This window comes from Alligator mississippiensis, chromosome 4 (genome assembly GCF_030867095.1).
Source record: "Alligator mississippiensis isolate rAllMis1 chromosome 4, rAllMis1, whole genome shotgun sequence".
Classification (NCBI taxonomy): Eukaryota; Metazoa; Chordata; order Crocodylia; family Alligatoridae; genus Alligator; species Alligator mississippiensis.
This window is the reverse complement of record NC_081827.1, coordinates 77,335,284-77,353,385: the sequence shown is the minus strand read 5'-3', so window position 1 is coordinate 77,353,385 and position 18,102 is coordinate 77,335,284. Positions and strand designations below refer to the sequence as shown.

The following is an 18,102-nucleotide window of genomic DNA, read 5'->3' as shown; positions in this document are numbered from 1 at the left end:
TGTTCAGTGCCTTATTGTTGCACTTGATATAATTTAATGGGAAGTATATTCGTACCCTTTGAGCTTCCACTGTAATGCTGTTCTGAGGGCTTTGTTTTGCAGTGGCTCCCAGAGGCTTCCGCTAAAATCAAGGACCAGTTTTTGTCTTGGGCAGGCAGCATTTCTTATTTGAAATTTTGCAGTCTATATAGACAAAACAGAGTAATGTTAGGAAAAGAAACTGGCATGAAGGTAAGAAGATTGCAAATTTCCTGGCTCCCAGTGTAGAGTTCTGTTTATCGGACCACCATGCCTCATGGTTGCCATTCTACATCGGCCCTTTGCTTTTCCTTCTTTGTTTCTTAACCATTTTCCAGTGTTTTTCTCCTCTTTACTTACATAAGCACACCCATTTCTCTAGCAACTCCTGTAGTTGCTTAACTAAAATGATCAATATTTAAACAGTAAACCCTGATACAGGTTCTGCTGTGTTGGAATGATTCATAAGCTGCTTAATTTGCAGCAGGTCCAAATAAAGGTTGGGCTGCCTATTTGATTGCTGCAGCTTTTATCTCGACAGGTGCCGCTTCTCTGTTCGGTTGCACTACAGCAGCGGTCTCACTCGGCTATTTGCTGCAACTATATATACCCCCCCGCCCCTGATATTTCATAAACTTGATATGTTGCTGGGGCTAAGGGACCTAGTCCAGGGGCTGGCAGTCTTTTATAAGCTATGGTCTGGAACAGTGTGGTTCTGTCCCAGTGTGGGCTGGGTGGCTTGTCAGTAGTGGGCACAGGGTGAGGATGGAGGCACTTTTCCTGTGCCTGTGCTGGGATGAGGTGATTGGGAGCTGTGCCCGCCCTGCTATCATTTCTCTCTGCTTCCTTTCCACCCCCATGCTGTCTGTGGCACAGGCACAGCCGGAAGCTGCCCAGCCCCAGTGCAGCTCCCCACAGTCTAGAATGTCCTTAATGAAAATTGGCTAACCTTGGTTAGGTACTTCAGGTTTAAATAGGAGTGGAGGTGAGTTAATTTGGATTTCACCTGTGGTTAGCAAGTTAAGTTCAGGCCTGTAGGGAAATCTAAATGGAATTTTGAGACAGTTGGCTCAAGAAAGTCATTGTTTTTCTTTTTTTTTTTGGTTCAACTGTACCTTTGACAAAAAAGGCTGCTTCCTAGCATTTGTACCAGTGTTGTGAAAATGTCAAAACCTACATGAACTCTTTGAAGTGCCAGAGTTTGCACTGTTTTCTATCTCTAAATTATACAGATAGAATATCTTACAAATTGAGAAGCACTTAAGTCATGAAAAAACATCTACCTGCATTTTCTAACTGGTGCACACTGAATTTCCTGTGTGTTCCTGGAGCCCAGATACTAAACTGAATACACACACAGTTCAAAACCTGGTTGTAGCCAGAGAAGGTTTAAGTACAGTTTTGGCTGAACTCTTCAAACTTAATACAGCTACAGTAGTTCACACATTACTTAGACATGTTCTGTTTCTTTAAATTTTGTTTTAAGACCAGTGTAGACAGAACTAAAGTTTTAAGAGCAATAAAAATGATGAGCTAGAAGTATAAATGGAGCATAACCATGTTAGGGTAAAGGAGTAGTTTTGTAAGCCTAAAAGAGCATAAAGGCTGCTTGCAGATGTGGGAGAATGTACTTTACCGGAAGCAGTAGTGCATTGCTTGGACCCAGCTCTGCAGCGTTTGTATAGATCAGGCACTTCAGCAGGGCTTTTTTGGCACTTCTATTTAATAGCTGATTCAGTCAGCTATTAGATAACTCCAAAAAAGCCCCACTAAAGTGCCCAATCTATATGGATGTGTAGGGCACGCCAGGTTCAACTAAGGCGCTTCCTCTTCTGAGCATGCGCCAGGCTCAATGCAGGAATGTCCTGAGTTTAAAGCAAAGCACCAGTTTTTTTGTTTGTTTTTAAACATCTGCAAGCTGCCAAAATGTTGTTGAAAGCAGAAATAAAAAGTCTAAACCCCCAGAATGTTAGGGGGAATTTAATTCCTGTTAGAGTCTCTGTGGTTTTGTCTCCATTGGATTTTTTCCTCTTAAAATTTCACATTGTTACTGTGGGAAGAAGCAGTGTTGTGCGTGCTCCAGTTTACAAGGTGGTGACGTTTAATTACCATATTGTGGCTTTGTTTGCTTTGTTCGGAGTTGGACAGTATGGTGGCAGAAATCTCAGCAACTGCAGAAGTTCTGTTTAAGCTAGTGTTCAAATCAATGAAAGCCACATGGACAATTTTAGCAAAAAAATGTCCTTTTGTAAAAAAGTCTGTAGGTTTAAGACGTGATCATGTTCTCATTTGAAGATGTTAACCTTTTACCTATAAGAACAGATATTTTCCCCCTTAAACTGTAAACATCTATTTAATCTATCATGAGGTAATACTCTAATCTAGAAACATTTTGGTTCTTGATACATGCTCAAAAATAGAATCAGCTTGGAGCAGTGGTTCTTAAGTTTGGCAGACTCAAGGCACCATTGGAAAATGCCAGCTATTAGTTTTCCCTCATTTTTTGACTACAGAAAAACAATACAGCAATTCTGTTGCAGAGAACTTGGAAAGACAGCAAGAGGTCAGAATGTTTTTAACTTTGCAGGTTCCTCCAGGTTTTTCTTGTGAATCATGTTCGCACACCTACCATTGTGGCAACTGCACCCTGCTTGGGAATCGCTAGCTTAGAGAATCCCCGAGCCATTTGGTTGTGAAGCTGTGGCTATTTTACCTCTAAAATGGTCTGCAAAAATCATGGGCGGGGGAACTTAATTGTAGTAATTTCCTAGTTGGAAAAGGAATTGCAGAGGTGTGTGAGAAAATGAAAAATAGATAGGATCACTTCATTTTTACTTTTTACTATTTATTTCTCTTTCAAACTTCCAGATGGAGTTTGGCCTCAGTTTGAGGTGAAGGTTCAGTTCTCATTTTTATCTGAACTAGTTTCCTGTTCTTACATTGTTTAGTGTCTTATACAATGTATCCCTTTTACCCATAGCTAGTCTTACGTTTACCTTAATTTTTATAGCGATTATATTTTTTGAGGGATGTTTTGGTTTTCTGTCTGCCAAAACTGTGCAAGTGCCAAAACTTAAAATGAGAGGAAAATGAAGGATTTTTAAATGATCTAAAAAACCAGACACCTTTTAATGTAACTGTGTATATGTTAAAATATTCTACTGATTTTTTGTTTGTTTGTTTTTAGTGCAGGTGTTACAAAGGTTAATAGCTGGCTTGTCACTTCTATTGTACCAAGAGATTTTTTTTTTTTTAAACTAAAGCAGAGTTAGTTTCCATTTAAGGAAGAATGTCTGCTGGAGCCAGTGGTATTTACTAACTGCGCCTGTGAAAACATTCCTTTTCACCCTCAGATGCTCACTCAGCCTTCTGTTTTCCACGTGACTTTATTACAAGCTTTAGCTTGTAGTTTGAGAAATTAAAAGCACATTTTAATAAGATGAGTAGCAAAACCCTAAGTGAAATTCTTCCTTTCTCCAAATGGACTTTAGCGTGACTGTATCAGTGTGTCTCCAACTGGTTTTACCTAAACCATAAACTTCTATTGGTGGTAACCTTCTTTGTTCTGTCTTTTGAAAACCGAGAAAGCTTTCAACAGCATAAAGGGGTGGTCATACCAGTCCGTAATGTTCCACTATGTGAGGTTCACAGTTGAATTAATCTCCTGAATCATTGTCATGTTAAGCCTCGCTGCTTTCTTCTGCAGCCAAAGTACGCTGCTTAGATTTAGGCCCCTAGCAGATAGACTTTCATTTAAATGTGGCATGGGATCTAATCCCTGATTTCAACAGTTGCATCTACTGCCATGCCACACATACATGGAAGGGGGCATGATTTTTGGATAGGGGATTAGATCCAAATTGCATCATAATTGCCAGTGCGGGGGGCCTGGGATAATTACTATAATCCTGGTCTCTACCTGCATTGGCAAATTGAAAGTCAGATGCCCACAGGTCTGTGGCTGGGACCAACAATCAGCTGATTGTGACCCAGTGGGGACTGCACTGGGGCCAGTCCCAGACCCCAATGAGGCCCCTGGCCACATGTCTAGTTTATTATGCCATACAAACCAGCCATAAAATTGTTTCACATTACATGTGGAATTTTTTTATGGCTGATTTACCATTTTATGGGTACATATGTAGCATCCTTGTCATTTATGCCACAATTAACATGGTAATCATGACATGTAGATTGGGCCTGAGAACCCCCATGGGCACAACAGAAAACTAAGTAAAGATAAGCCATCTGTTCTTTGCTGTTAGCAGTTGACCCTGGCTAATAACATTACATAAACCTCTTCATATAATGTATGCATGCAGAGCAGAGAACATAATTCCAGATGAACTGATTTATTTAATCAGTTAAAGTACATTTCTGTTCTATATTCTGTCTAACTCTTGTATAGCACCTTTCTTTTGTAAATTCCAGAGCACTTTACAGAGGAGGGCCCACATCACTACCCCATTTTACAAATGGACAAACCTTATGTAGCTGACCTTTTTGCTTCAGATCATTGAAGTAAATTTCTCTGTAGGAACAGTCATTAAGGTAATGCAGGATTTCAGCTGTGTGTCTGGTCTACAAATATACAAACTAGATCCTAAAACAACAGCTGCCCAAACAAATCCAGATTCTTTATTGCTGAAAATTAAATGAGTGGCCTTTGATATTTTGGATCAAAATGCCCTAACATTGCATATAGCTAGATGACAAAAAATGCCTTGCTCTCTGACAAAGACAAGTCTTGTGTACACTGGAAAGCTTTTATTTTGGTACAGCTTCATAAATCTCCTTGGTTTCATGAACAGGGTTTCTTTTTCTTTATTTGGTATTTTATCTTGCTTTATTTGGAACTTTATCCTCTTTAATTAATCTGCTTTGGAAGCAATATAATGATGTCCTGCAATGAGTTGCATACATCAAGTTTTCTCACAAGTTACCTATGTAATTTAAGCTATCCTCTCTGCCATCCTGCATTGCATTACTTGTCACAGGCCAGCTGGGCACTGTGAGTGTATCAATTTTATCACAGGCCAGCTGGGCTGTTTGATTCAGTTTCGGATTGAGGAGGCAAAGTTGGGAGTGAAATAAAGGCAAATTTATTACAGTTTACATACACACAACAGTTAACAGAAAGATAAATGCAATAAGCAGATAATGCAGTATTAAAGAGCTAATAGTAAATAATAACAAACAACAGTTAATAACAACAGATAGATCAATTCTCTTGCGAGCCAACTGGGCACTGCGAGGGTATTAGCCACAGGGCTGTTCAAAACAACAGATAGACAGACATGGGTTGGCAACTTATCGATAGTCCCTCAAAGCCAGATGCGTGCCAAGTGATTCCAGCGAAGCCAGGCATCCCCGATCAACGCTGTCAGAGGGATTACTGGGGAAAGTCCCTTGATCAGGATCCGATCCTCACTCACACCAGGAGTCTGGGGTCCGGGCGTGGAACAGAAATGACTGTTCTGTTCCCTCCTTCCTGCTGGTCACCTGATGCACGTGCTTTTTCTACCTAGTTTTATGCTAATGTGTTGTGTTGCCTTCAGAGCCACTCACAATGTTGCCCTATAGCTGTCACCCTATGGGATTGAAAGGTGTTAGAAATTATCATAAAAGGTTACTACCCAGACTTGGGTTTATCCAATAAGCAAATTATGATGCAGCACCTTTAGGTTTGAAATTGACATTGCCCCACCTACGCCCCAACCCTTTTTAGGTTTCATTTGAATATGCTTTCTTGGGATATGCTTTCCTGGAATGTGTTGGGTGTGCCAGGCAGTTGGATTCCAGTTTTTAATCACTAAGGCTCAACCCTGAGCAAAAAACCATTGGGTCTCCTAATCTTACAGCTACAGCTTCGCCTATGGGGCCCAGTCAGTTCCATGAACAGTTAAGTTATCGTTTTGGTTAAACCTATGGCAGACAAGTTACATTTGCAGTTTACAAACTTACAAGCTTATATTAACTAATATTACCTGTTTAGCCAAAATACCAAATGCCTCCAAGAAGCATATATTTATTGCTTATTAATCCCTCTTGTTCTGGCTGTTACAATTACTTCACACCTATACTGGCATTAATGTTTATCTGCATCTCCCACCGCTCTGAGGTCACCATGACAAGCTGTCATCACACTGGCCTGTTTGAAAGCCAGACATTTAAGTGCCCCATCTTGAAATCCCAGCTTATGGCAAGTTCATGTATGTTGAGTGCATTTTAGTAGCTATGCACTTTGTTTCTTCATGGTCCTGTCATGAATTATTCTTCTTTGTTTTCTGTGGGACAGAACCTATCTAGTTTCAACTTAACTCACTGTAATGCAACTCTAGGGGAAAATGCCAAAGAGAAGGCACTGTTTAGCCATGCTGAAGTTCAGGACCTTTGAGCGGCAATTCTTCATGGTCAAGGATGATCAAAAAATTGCAGCTGCTAAATCGCCCTTCTGTTCCATACCAAGGGTGAAGTGACCCTCACATGATCGCCACCTGTGTGTGGATCCATGACTGGGGACTCCCAGCTTCAGTGGTCTCCAATCCTACATTCTGATGTTAACATCTATAAGGGCATTATTTAAAAATAATAATAATATATAGATATAGATGACTAAAAACTTTGAAAGCTCTCTCTATATTGAGAGAGAGCTTTCAAAGTTTTTAGTCTTATTTTTAGGTCTTGTCTATTGTCATAGCTTGTTTAGTATTCCATTTTGAACAATTAGCCTTTGCAATGTGAACCAGTCCTTCATCCGTAATATAATAAAACATAGCAGACTTTTTAAATGAGATCAGTTAGATTGCATCAGAATCCATGTTAGCTCATTAAAGCGGGGAGCAGAAACCTATGAAAACACCATGCTACTTTTTTTTCATTTTTTTAAACAGATACATTTTAAATTGGTATGTAGCTCCAGTGCAATCTGATTTAAATTGCTGTTGTTTGCACATGAGAGAGCATGCACTTAGCAGAACGAATGGGTTCCCATATTTCTATCACAGCTTTGCCAGCCATTCATTTAATCCATTCCTTAGTTCTGAAGGAGCCAAACGAAGCTAATGTTTGTAAGGGAAGTAGTGGAATATGAACCGACGAGTTTGCTCATTGTATTTGAATGAAAAAAATTATCATAGAATATTGTCACGCCTATGCTAGCAAGTCCTATCTTCTGCAGTTTGTTTTTTTGAAGTTTCTCTTTTAGCATTAGAAACTACAGTGCATCATCTGCATGGACCTAAATTATACTAGGGTGTTTTTCCTTAAATTTCCTACCATTGATTATTCCCTTTTAGCTTCCAAAATGGTAAAAAATGGTAGCGAACATCTGAGCTGGTGACTGCTGGTGTTTTAGTCACCATGCCATCAAATTATCTTCTCTAAACAAGATTAGTCTACTGCCAATTAACTTCTGTCACTAGTGAACTTGAACAGGAAGAAATTTTAGGAAAAAATAGTGTAGATGCGTGCATTAGCTTTAACAACAAAATATAATGGGACCCTGACCCTTGTATATCTTGAGATGTAGTTAAGTCACATCAGCCTGAAGTGAGGGTAGATTTTCACTTTATAAACTAACCAAAGTAGATATATACAAATGAACTAATCTCAGTTCTTGTAACATTCAACCTATTGCTTTAGCATAATGTTTCTTATATAAATTTTGGGATACTCGTGGTATATATTCTGTGGCTGAAAGACAAACATACAAAAAAGCCAGTAGAATTTCTTGAGCCCATTTCATGAGCCAGCAGAATTTCATGAACCTGGCAGGAGCCAAAGTCAAATGTTTTGCTACTGGTTTAACCACTGACTCATCCTTTTAGCATTCAAACCAGCCTCATTTTAGAATGAAGTATCATTTTGAGATGCAGTGTAGATAACTAACAGCACCTTTAGCCTTTTTGTTTGACTCCATGTTGGAACATGTATTCTTATCCTAAAAGGTGTATATCTGAGATTACTCCCATAGCATATGAATGAAGTTGCTATTTTTAACCTTATACTTCTTATCATAGTAACTATTTGCCAGGAACACAAGAGTTGATCCTGCCTCCTGTAATCTGATGTGAATCAGAAGCCTAAAAGTTTTCCTTGACTGTAATAGTCTGTCAGTTTCAGTTTTAAAAGGACATGAGCTCTGGATATGGAGCAAATCTCAAAATCAAGGCCTAAAATAAGTTACTAGAGGTCAAAATGAAGAAATGTGATGGGATAGAGGTGTTGCTTCCAGTGAGATTTATTTACCGCATCTTTGTAAGAAGACTAGTTTTTCCAGTTGTGGAAAGGTAGAATGTGTTTGGATATATACCAAGGTGGTCTCTTGGGTAGTCCCTGCTTAAATATGTATCTTAGCTTCTAGATATCTGCTAAATTTGAAGCTTGCATACCAGAATATAGCTATCTGTTCATGCTGTAGCTTTGCCATGAGGTTTGCATCATTCTCTGCAGTTTTTATTTGTAGGCATGGGGTTCTCAGCAGCATTACTGAAACTCACTAGAGTACTTTCATTCTTATTATAATTTGAAAAGACTTAAGATGTTATCACAATTACTGTGATTTTTAACTCCTTCAGTATTTAATATTGACAGCTTGTAAATCTGTTGTGTTTTTTACTGTGATTTCCTCACCTCCCTGTCTTTCCCCCTTAAAAAAGATGCTTCCTCACTCCCTTAAGTAATGTTACATAGCGTGTTGTTTTGTTTTCATTTCTTTTGCATACGAGGCTCCTTAATTTAAAAACAAACAGCAAATTTGACTGAGAAACTAAGTAGTTAATAGCTTAGGTTTCACCAAACTTTCTTGATCAGACTTGAGATAATTGTGTTTAGTGATCTGTATAGTATTTTGTAGTCTGGTTGAAAACAATGATGTCTAAGCATTCTAGTTAGTCATTTGAAAACCCCTGGAAAATGTGCTTGCCACTTTGTCATCAAGAATAAATAGAGGTTTTGGTTTTAGTATTTTTCTTATCTTTAAAACAGGAGAAGCCACATTCAAAACATCTAATTTTTTGTACCAATCAAGACAAATCAATCCTTTATTTTGTCATGAGCACTTGTAGTGACTTTGTTTTGGAATTAAACCAAACAACAGTTCTTTCTACCCAGCTGGTTGGAACACATATTTCAAATGGTTGTTGCATGGACAAAATAAATCTCTGGAGCACAGGGTAACCAAATTCATGCAGTGTTTTAAGTGAATGCCTTACAGAACTTTAAAATGAAAATTCATGTGGAATAGCAAAATATACTAAGTACAAAGGGAAGACTCTGCTCTGTAGAATTTAATTCTCTTCTTCAGTCAAGAAGGTTTAAAACAGAAGAGACTTTAGCCAAAACATGGGCTATAATCTCCAGAACAGTTTCCTTATAGATTAACGTGATTTTAGTTCTGTGCAGGGGATACTTGTCTTACATAGGCCTGGAAGGTACCTCCAGAATCATGAAGTTTACCTCCCTAAAACTTGTCTTTGGGCTGACTTTTGGAGAAGTAAAGGAAAAATCACTACAAATAAATTTATCCTATGTAGTCTTCAGGAAGCTGTATTCTTGGTCACCTGCTGTTTGCCAACCCATTGTTTTGTTCAGATGTCATTCAGTGCTGGATACCAAAAAAATCCTGCTATAAATCTGTCCCTTGATTTAAAAAACCCATTTTTTTTATTCATGTGTTGTGTTGATGCTGCAGCTTCCCATTTTCCATTTTTCCATGTGGACTTAATGCATTTTTAAATATTCCTTCAGATGTTTGAGTACCCGTCCTTCTTTGGGTTCTCATGGTTACTTTGAGGTTGTAAGTACAAAACTTTTGAAAAACAAGATTGTTGTCAGCCATTCCCAGTACCTTTGTTAGTGTTCCCCTTTTACAATAACATTCCTAGATTTTAGTGGGAAACACTGTGTGAGTTACTTGGTATGTAATACCACTCCTTTTTTTCAGCATAGTCACTTCCCTGCCAGTCCTTAACATGCTGTGTGAAAAGCGCTTGAGTACAACAGGTTCCTGTACCCCCCAGCCTGGTAAACCTGCAAGTAGTTTCCTTTTCTCATTGAGAAACACCCCTTGCAATTTTGGCTGGAGTGGAACCACTTCAGGGCATCTAATCCCTCATTAGAGATGCATCTTTTAATTGTTTGTGTACTGATTCATTTAAATGTGCTGTGATTCATTTAAAATGTTGATTTTTATTTTGGTACTACATCAAATTAAACTGCACGCTGGTGGTGTGTTTGGAATGTAGGAGTATCTTTTGTGACTGTTTTCTGTATTCACTTAAGTGACTTATTCTACTGATATTTTCCGCATAAGAGGTTTAGAGAAGAAATGTTTATATTGCAGCCTCAAACATTTACTGAAATGCTAGAAAACCTAAGGAATTTTTGTGGACTCTCTTAAAATTAAGATCAGATGTACAAAAGTCTCACTGAATAGTTTCTATATCAGAACACAAACCATTTTAATGGAAAATGTTTTAAGGATTTGAAAACCCCAAGTAACAATTAAAAAAAATATTGTATGATGTCAGAATTGTGCTTCAGTTGGCTATAAGTTCATTTCTGTGATACTGCTGACAGAGAAGAATTATTATATTTGGTGCTTAAATCACATGAAACTAGTTGATTAAGCAAAGCAAGCCATTTGAGAGAAGAATGGAATGCAAAGCAGCAGTCCAGCTAACTGAAATATCCTAAGGGTCCGGATAATTGCAACACCAATGCTGTTTAAGAATAGGTATTAACAAAATCCTGTCAAGAATAAGATTGTCAGTTTTTAATTAATTAAGTAATTACTTTTTAATTAAAACATCCTTTCTAAACCTAACTGTCACTGATTTCATCACATACTAGTTAGCTCTACAATTTATATTACTTCTAATTAAGACATCCATACATTTCAAAACTAAGAGATTGATTTTTCATTAGTCTGTATATTAGCAGCATTATGTTCAAGTAATATTTCACCCTCAAAACTTCAATCATAGCAGTGATCACTAGAAAGAAAATCTAATAATAGTTGTTTGAAAATACTTATAAACATCCTGCAGTTAAAAATACTTGTTAAAATTGTATATATTTTTGCACGTCATTGTTCCCAACTAGTATTTCACAACACATTTCAAAATATTTTTTTTGTAGCATGGGCCAAACCATAGCAGGTTTTTAAAGTTGCTGACCAACCTATGTATCTCAGCCTCTGAGAAATGCTAATTTTATTCTTCAATTGAGATGTGATTAATTTTTATTCCAGATCCTCAAAATCACATGTCCTGCCATGCCACCATGTATGGGCTGCACCTCAAAGCTGTCAGACTGTCAACCTGCCCATCAACTGATGGGCTCCCAGCATGTCAGCACCTAAAGCTCCCCTTTCCCCAGCTGCCAGGGCTTTGGACCCTGGCTGCCGATAACCGGAGATCGGGGATATCCCCATGCCAGTTCACATCAACTAGTAAGCTTAAAGCCCTTCAATGCAGCTGACATTGTTCATTTTAAGGCATGGTTGAACATGCAACGTGGGATATTTTTGTGGCTGATTTTTTTTCATTTTGTTCTGCCATTAATTACATGAACATGTGACAGGTTACTATTTGTGGCATGATTGATATGTTAATCATGCCAAAAGTGTAAGTCTGTCAGGTTCCTCAGGGATAGCAAGTAGTCGTGGTCAATGAAGGTTCAGATATTCTACTTTAAGAAGTAATGGGCACGTCTACAAAAGATGCTATGCACTGTAGCGTTCATTGGCAAGAACCGTGATGCTGCCACTACATCACCAAAGCAACATGTTCTCCCAATATAATGCATTGCTACAGTGACGTAGCATCCAAAAATAACCGTGCGTGGCCAGCACAGAGCAGTACAGGTTGTTTCTGCATTGTCTTTTAGTACTTGAAAAGGAAGTACTAAATGATGGCGCAGTAACAGGTGCTGTATAGCCATGTGTAGATGCACCCATTAAGAAGCAAACTAGAATCATAGAAAATTAGGACTGGAAGGGACCTCAGGAGGTCATCTAGTCCAGTGGTTCTCAACCTTTTTTGTACCAGGACCTATTTGTAAGCATCTATGGCCAGTCTTCACCTAGTGCCCCTCACTTCTGACCAGCTAACCCCTGCCCTCAGGCCTCACCCCCCCAGTGTCTGGGGTGGAGGGGTGGAGCATAGGGGCCCCATGCAGCCTGTACGGAAAAAAACAATTTCTCATGTTTTTCTCCTTTTAAAGGACAATCTCTGTTAAAAATGTGTTGATCCCCTTTTAAAGTTTGTTCGCAACCCTCTCATATTTTCTTATGACTTACTTTTGGGTTGCGACCCATGGGTTTGAAAACCACTTACCTTGTCCAACCCTTCCTCAGAGCAGGACCATCCCCAACTAGATCATCACAGCCATCACAGCTTTGTCCAGTTGGGTCTTAAAAACCTCCAAAGATGGAGCTTCCATAACCTCTCTGGGTAACTTGTTTAAGTGCTTTACTACCCTTCTCGTGAGAGTTCTTCCTAATATCTAACCTAAACTTCCCTTGCTGCAACTTGAAACCATAATTCCTTTCAAAATAAAGTTTACTTGACCAATGGAAGATTATGCCTTCTCCTGCCTAGCATATTTACTCAAATCCAAGATAAAGGTTCCCTCTACATTTAACGTGGGGGTGGGAAGCCCCTTGTTTTGGGTTTGATTAGGGGGGTGGGGCAGCTGCTGCAACTGCAGCTGCTGCCTGTCCCACAATGCTTTTGCCCCCCACCTACCCCCATGCAGCCTCAAACCCCCTATCCTCCACTGTCTCTGCTCCCCCCTTGCAGGTTTCAGGCCCCTACTGCCCTCCTTGCCTCCCCCCCCCCCCCCCCATCTTCTCTGGCTCCATCAAGCTCCATTCCTGCTACAGCTTGGAGCTACAGCAGGCATATGCACTATGCCCAAGGCTGCAACAGGGATAGAGCTTGTTCAACCCAGAGCAAGAACAAAGGTAAGTGGCAGGAGCCAGAGGGAGCAGAGGCTGCAGGAAAGGCAGAGGAGGTCAAGCAGAGGGAGTACAGTGTCAGAGCTGTGTGGGGGTGGGGGGGTCAAGCCTCATCACCTGCCTCCCCATCTCCTGTCCTTTACTGCCTCCTCTCCTACTGCTTCCCCTACCATCTGTTTTCCTCGCACTTCTTTCCCTGCTACAACAGTTGAGAGGTTGACCGGGAGGAGCAACACAAATTTAAGATGACCCTCTGTAACAGGTACCGTTCCAGAGCTTAGTCAAACTGTGACCCGCTCCCCTGTTCCTGCGGCAACCACCCACCTTCTCACCTGCCGTGCCTTGATGTTAATTAATTAGTTGATATTAATTAGCGGGAGGCTGCCGTTCTCCAGCCCCGTTGCCAGGGGGCGCTATCTGCGGCTCCTTTCCTCCCCAATACCGCAGCCCAAGCCTCGCAGGTGTAATCACCGTTGTCGCTATCCTTTGCTGCCCCCTTCTGGGCGTTCTGGGTCCAACTTGGGCCTCCCTGCAATGCGGCCCCTTATCAGGGGCTCCCAGTTTCCAAACTGGGGTTTCAATCATGCGCCCCACCCCTCTGGGGTTCGCCGTGCCCCCACCTGGGCCTCTCAAAATGCTGCCCCCTGTCTGAGGCTCACAGTGTCCAACTTGGACCCCTTAAAAGTGCTGCTGTGCCCACGCTGGGCTTCCTAATAATACTGCCCCTTCTCTGGGACTTGCTGTGCCCACGTTGGGCTTTCTAATAATACTGCCTCCTCTCTGAAGCTGGGGTCTATCCCCCCCTATATGCTGCGCCCCTACTGGCGCCTGGATCCCCACGGTACTGTGGGTCTCCTATAAGGATACTGCGCCCTCACTGGCGCTAGGGCCCACACCCCTGTGGGTCCCTATGAGGCCTCCTCCAACCCCCAATAGCCTCACCCAAACCACCGGTTTAAACAACAACAAAACACCAGCCCCTGGGCTGTAACATAAATGGAAGCCATCTGGCTAAAACAACATTGCTCAAGCCTCTGAGCTGCTATAAGCTGTCGCTGCGGTCAGGCTTTTCCTCACCTCCTGCCTTAGGGAGCTTCTGCCTCTCTGGCTGCTGACAGTGAACTGCTCCTGGGCTCAGCTCCTTGGGCTTTATAAGGGCCAGGCCCCACCCCCTCTGGTCAGCTGACCCTCCCTGGTTGCCCCGGCAACCCGCAGCTGCGCTCCTTAGCCACTGCTAGGGCTCCTTCTCTAACAGTTTTCCCCTCTTCAGGTACAGAGCCCCTGAGTGCTCTGTGACACCCTCCAATAATTACATTCTGTACATGGAAAGCTATAACACTTATACATTTTCCATGTACAAAATCTAATTATTGGAGTGTCATCTTAAATTCAGTGTCGTCTTGGATTCAGGAAAATGCAGTGTATCTGAAATTGCTGTACAAGTTTGAAACTTCTGTTGTATCTTTGATTTCTAGATTTTTTACTTTAATATGAGAATATTTGGAGGGCTAATGGCTAATGACAAAATTTACATTGATTTTTGTGTGTGTGTGTGTGTTTTCTTTTAATTACAAAAAAAAGATCCTGTATGGGACACTAAACACATTTGAAAATTTGTCTGAGGGCAGTCATTCTTTTTTGTAGCAGTCTGGTTTTATAAGACCATAAAGTAAATTTATTTACTGATACAGGATCTTAGAATAGTAGGCTTGGAAAGGACCTGAGAAGGTCATCCCTGCTCAAGGCAGATTTTCCTTGACTAGTCATCTTAGTTAATGGCTCTACTCACTTGCTCTTAGAAAGATCCCAGGAAACAGTCCACAACCTCTTTGGGTAGCCTGTTTCAATGCTTAACCATCCTTCTTTTTGACCTCTAACATAGCTTTTCCTTGCTGCAATTTAAGACCATTGCTCCCTGTGGCCACAGAAAATAGTCCAGTCTCCACCCTTCATATAACCACCCTTAAGTTATTCAAGTTCTGTTATCAAATCCTCCCTCAGTCTCTCCTTTTCCTTACTAGTCTTAGTTCTTCCAGCCTTTCCTTAAGTCGTGTTTCCCAGGCCTCTAATAATTTCTGTCACTGCTGGACTCTTTCTAATTTGTTCACACATTTCTTTAAGTATGGGGGCTGAAACTGGACACAGGACTCTAGGTGAGGCCTGGCCAGTGCCAAATATAGCAGGAGAATCTCTTCCCTTATTTTTAAGTGGCGTTCTTATGTAATACAACCTAGTATACTATTGGCCTTTGCAACAAGAGCACGTAGTCCTCTTTTTCTCGTCTTTCTTTCAGTTTTCAATCTGAAGCTCCATTCAGGTAGAGAGAGTACCTTTCTGACTGTCCTAGCCCTCCTTTTATTCTCTGTTGGAAATTGAGCTTGAGGCCGATCCTTGACTGGTTGCTACAAGGCCCTTCTTTCCCCAATACTCTAGTTTAACCTACTCTAATTATTTGCTGGCCTATGTGGTTTATAAATCTTATCACAAAAACAGAACACTTGTAATCCAGCCTCCAGGCACTGGATGGCAGTAATAAGGGCTGGGTTCAAACTCAGGTTTTACATAAACCTTGCATTTTGACTCGAGCCTCCACCCAAAAACCTGAGAAAATAAATTTAAACAGGGTGTTCCAAAGTGAACAAACTTATCCACTCATAAACAATACTAAGGTTTACTAAAGGGGGCAAACACACAGCCCTTAAAAAAAACACACACACAAAAAACCCACCTCATCTGTTAAGTATTAGCTGAAACTCCCACTATGACAGCCACAGCCACACACATCCAGGGGAAGGACTACTTAGTGCAGTGTTCTGGGAAGGGATACTCACCCAGGGTTATATCATAGGGGCAGGGTGGCTCTACCACCTATGTCAGCCAAAGTGGCAAGAGGCAGGTAGGGAGGCCCACACTGGAGTCTGCCACTGCTCAGGAATGATGTTGTTTGCTGCTTCCGGGGATTAATTGCTGCTCCTCACTGCTGCCAGGGTCAGCGCTTAGTCACTGTTAAGGATTGCTGCTTCTTGATAGTTGGCTCAGGGATTTTAGCTATTTCAGGAATTAGTGGGTAGCAGATTTATACTTGGACCCCCCTGTACAAACTTGTACCTAGAGGCATTTTCCCTTTGGGGATCGATGGCCAGCTGCAATCCAAGGAATAACTCTTGTCTGGAGTCTTTCTTGATCCTCATTCACATACCATCCTGGATCTGAGTGCCACTCCACTTCAGACCTTTGCACAGATAACAGCAAGTGCTGACCCCTTGGTAACCTTTGCACAACTTTCCCTTTGCAGCAGGTGTGTGCCTATACAATCCACAATTTTGAAATGGAAGCAACTGGACACACCGATCTGATACAGCTGCCCCTTTGTATTATTTACACACTATCCACAAAAGGTAGCAGGAGGCACAAATAGCCCCCAATACATACTAATGAGGGTTTGCAGAGAAGGAATACCCAATTGCCATAACAGAACAGAAATAGAGCCTAAGCAAAGTTACACTTTAAAAAACAATATTAAAAGTGCAAAGGAAATGACCAAAAGCAAGGAAGGTAATAATTTAAGCAGAAAGTTCAGGATAACATTCTGATCTTAGCAAACACTGCTGTGCCTGAAAGTAAGGCCCAGTAGTGAGTTAAGCCTATAGTGCTGGTTTTGATTCTGTGTTGTTTTCTTGACATTTCCTCTTATTTCCTTTAATGTAGGGTTGATAGCCTTTAAGAATGGCCCATCCACAGTGCCCCGCTCCTGGCTTGGTGCCAAGACCTGCTCCTTCTCTTTGCTCCCCTTCCCCTTATGCAGTCTCTGCTTACCCTTCGCACTTTAATGCCACTGATTTCTGTTGCCATCAGTGATGGAGAGTAGCAAATTTGATGGCAAGGGGAAACAGAGACTATAGTAATGGGGAGAGAGAGATCAGTCCTTGAGACAGAGCTAGGGAGGGTTGGGGTGGCTGCTGGAGGCTGGAAATGAGGTTGGCAGCATGCAACAGGAATTTAGGGCAGAAAAGGTACCCGTGCCACTGTATGCTGCTGATTTTCCCCTTTTCTCTTTCCCCACTCGTGTGTTCTGCCACAAACCAGATCCAGCCTGTTTACAGGTCAGAGCTTGCAGACCTATGCTTTAGTGGGTTTATACAGACATACCAATGCTGCCTGAAAAAAGTGAATTTCACTAGCTTTTTTGTAATCATCATCATTGGTGGTATTCCCTTGATATGAAGATGACAGTCTTTCAGTAAATAAGGAAGCAATTGGTGAATCTGTAGATGATGAAGGAAGCTGATCCAAGACCTACATGTTTGCTTGCAGATGTGGCAAATGGTTCTAGGAAGAAGGAGTTAGGTCCTGGTGATGTCAGGTGACAGCTGTTTGTTTCCTTCCGTGTCTCTCGTCTATCTGCCTCCACAACAGGGCAAGTTTGTTTGAAATGATCGATGCCTTGTACATCAGTGCCAGTGGGGACAACTAAGTGTTCAAGTCTCTCAGGTATTGATGTTTATCGGGGGTGTTCATATATTAATTAACATAATTAGTATGTTAATATCCTTTTTGTAGTAGTATTAAGGAAAAATAAGTCATTAGTCTTGTTCCTTGTATTTAAATTATTTTTAGCAGTAACCATTTTAGGACCCGCATATCTAATGGTTTAAATTACTTTCAAATGCGAATGTTAAGTTTCTCGTATCGGCGCAATGACATACATTTACCAGTCTGTTTCAATTTATTTTTGTAGGCTTCTTACAAATTGTCTCTAGTGGGTTATGGAATAGAGAAAATCCCACACAATTTACTGATTCGTTTTGATGCACTGGCTGGGGGAGTAGTTAACTGATTGCACGATTTCACAATGATTACACACTTAATTTATACAACACAATTTTATTTTAAAACTCTTTGCTACGTATATAACACTGCTTAGCTTTAAGAAACACCACAAACATTAAAAACACAATAATTACATATATCAGAAACAATGCTCCGAATGTACTTCCTTCCCAAACAGTACTATAAGAATTAGTGTTACAAAAACAACTACAATTACAACTAAAAGTTAAATTTGAATCAATACTATTATTTTTCATAATATACTTACAATCCTAGAATTCCAAGAAGCC

At 40.8% G+C, this 18,102-nt stretch overlaps 1 protein-coding gene across 1 annotated transcript in view; it reads left to right on the top strand.

The window, feature by feature from the left end:
* PAWR (pro-apoptotic WT1 regulator) overlaps positions 1-18,102 on the top strand; it is a 132,611-nt gene that overhangs the window by 49,074 nt on the left and 65,435 nt on the right. The gene's annotated exons all lie outside the window — the stretch shown is intronic.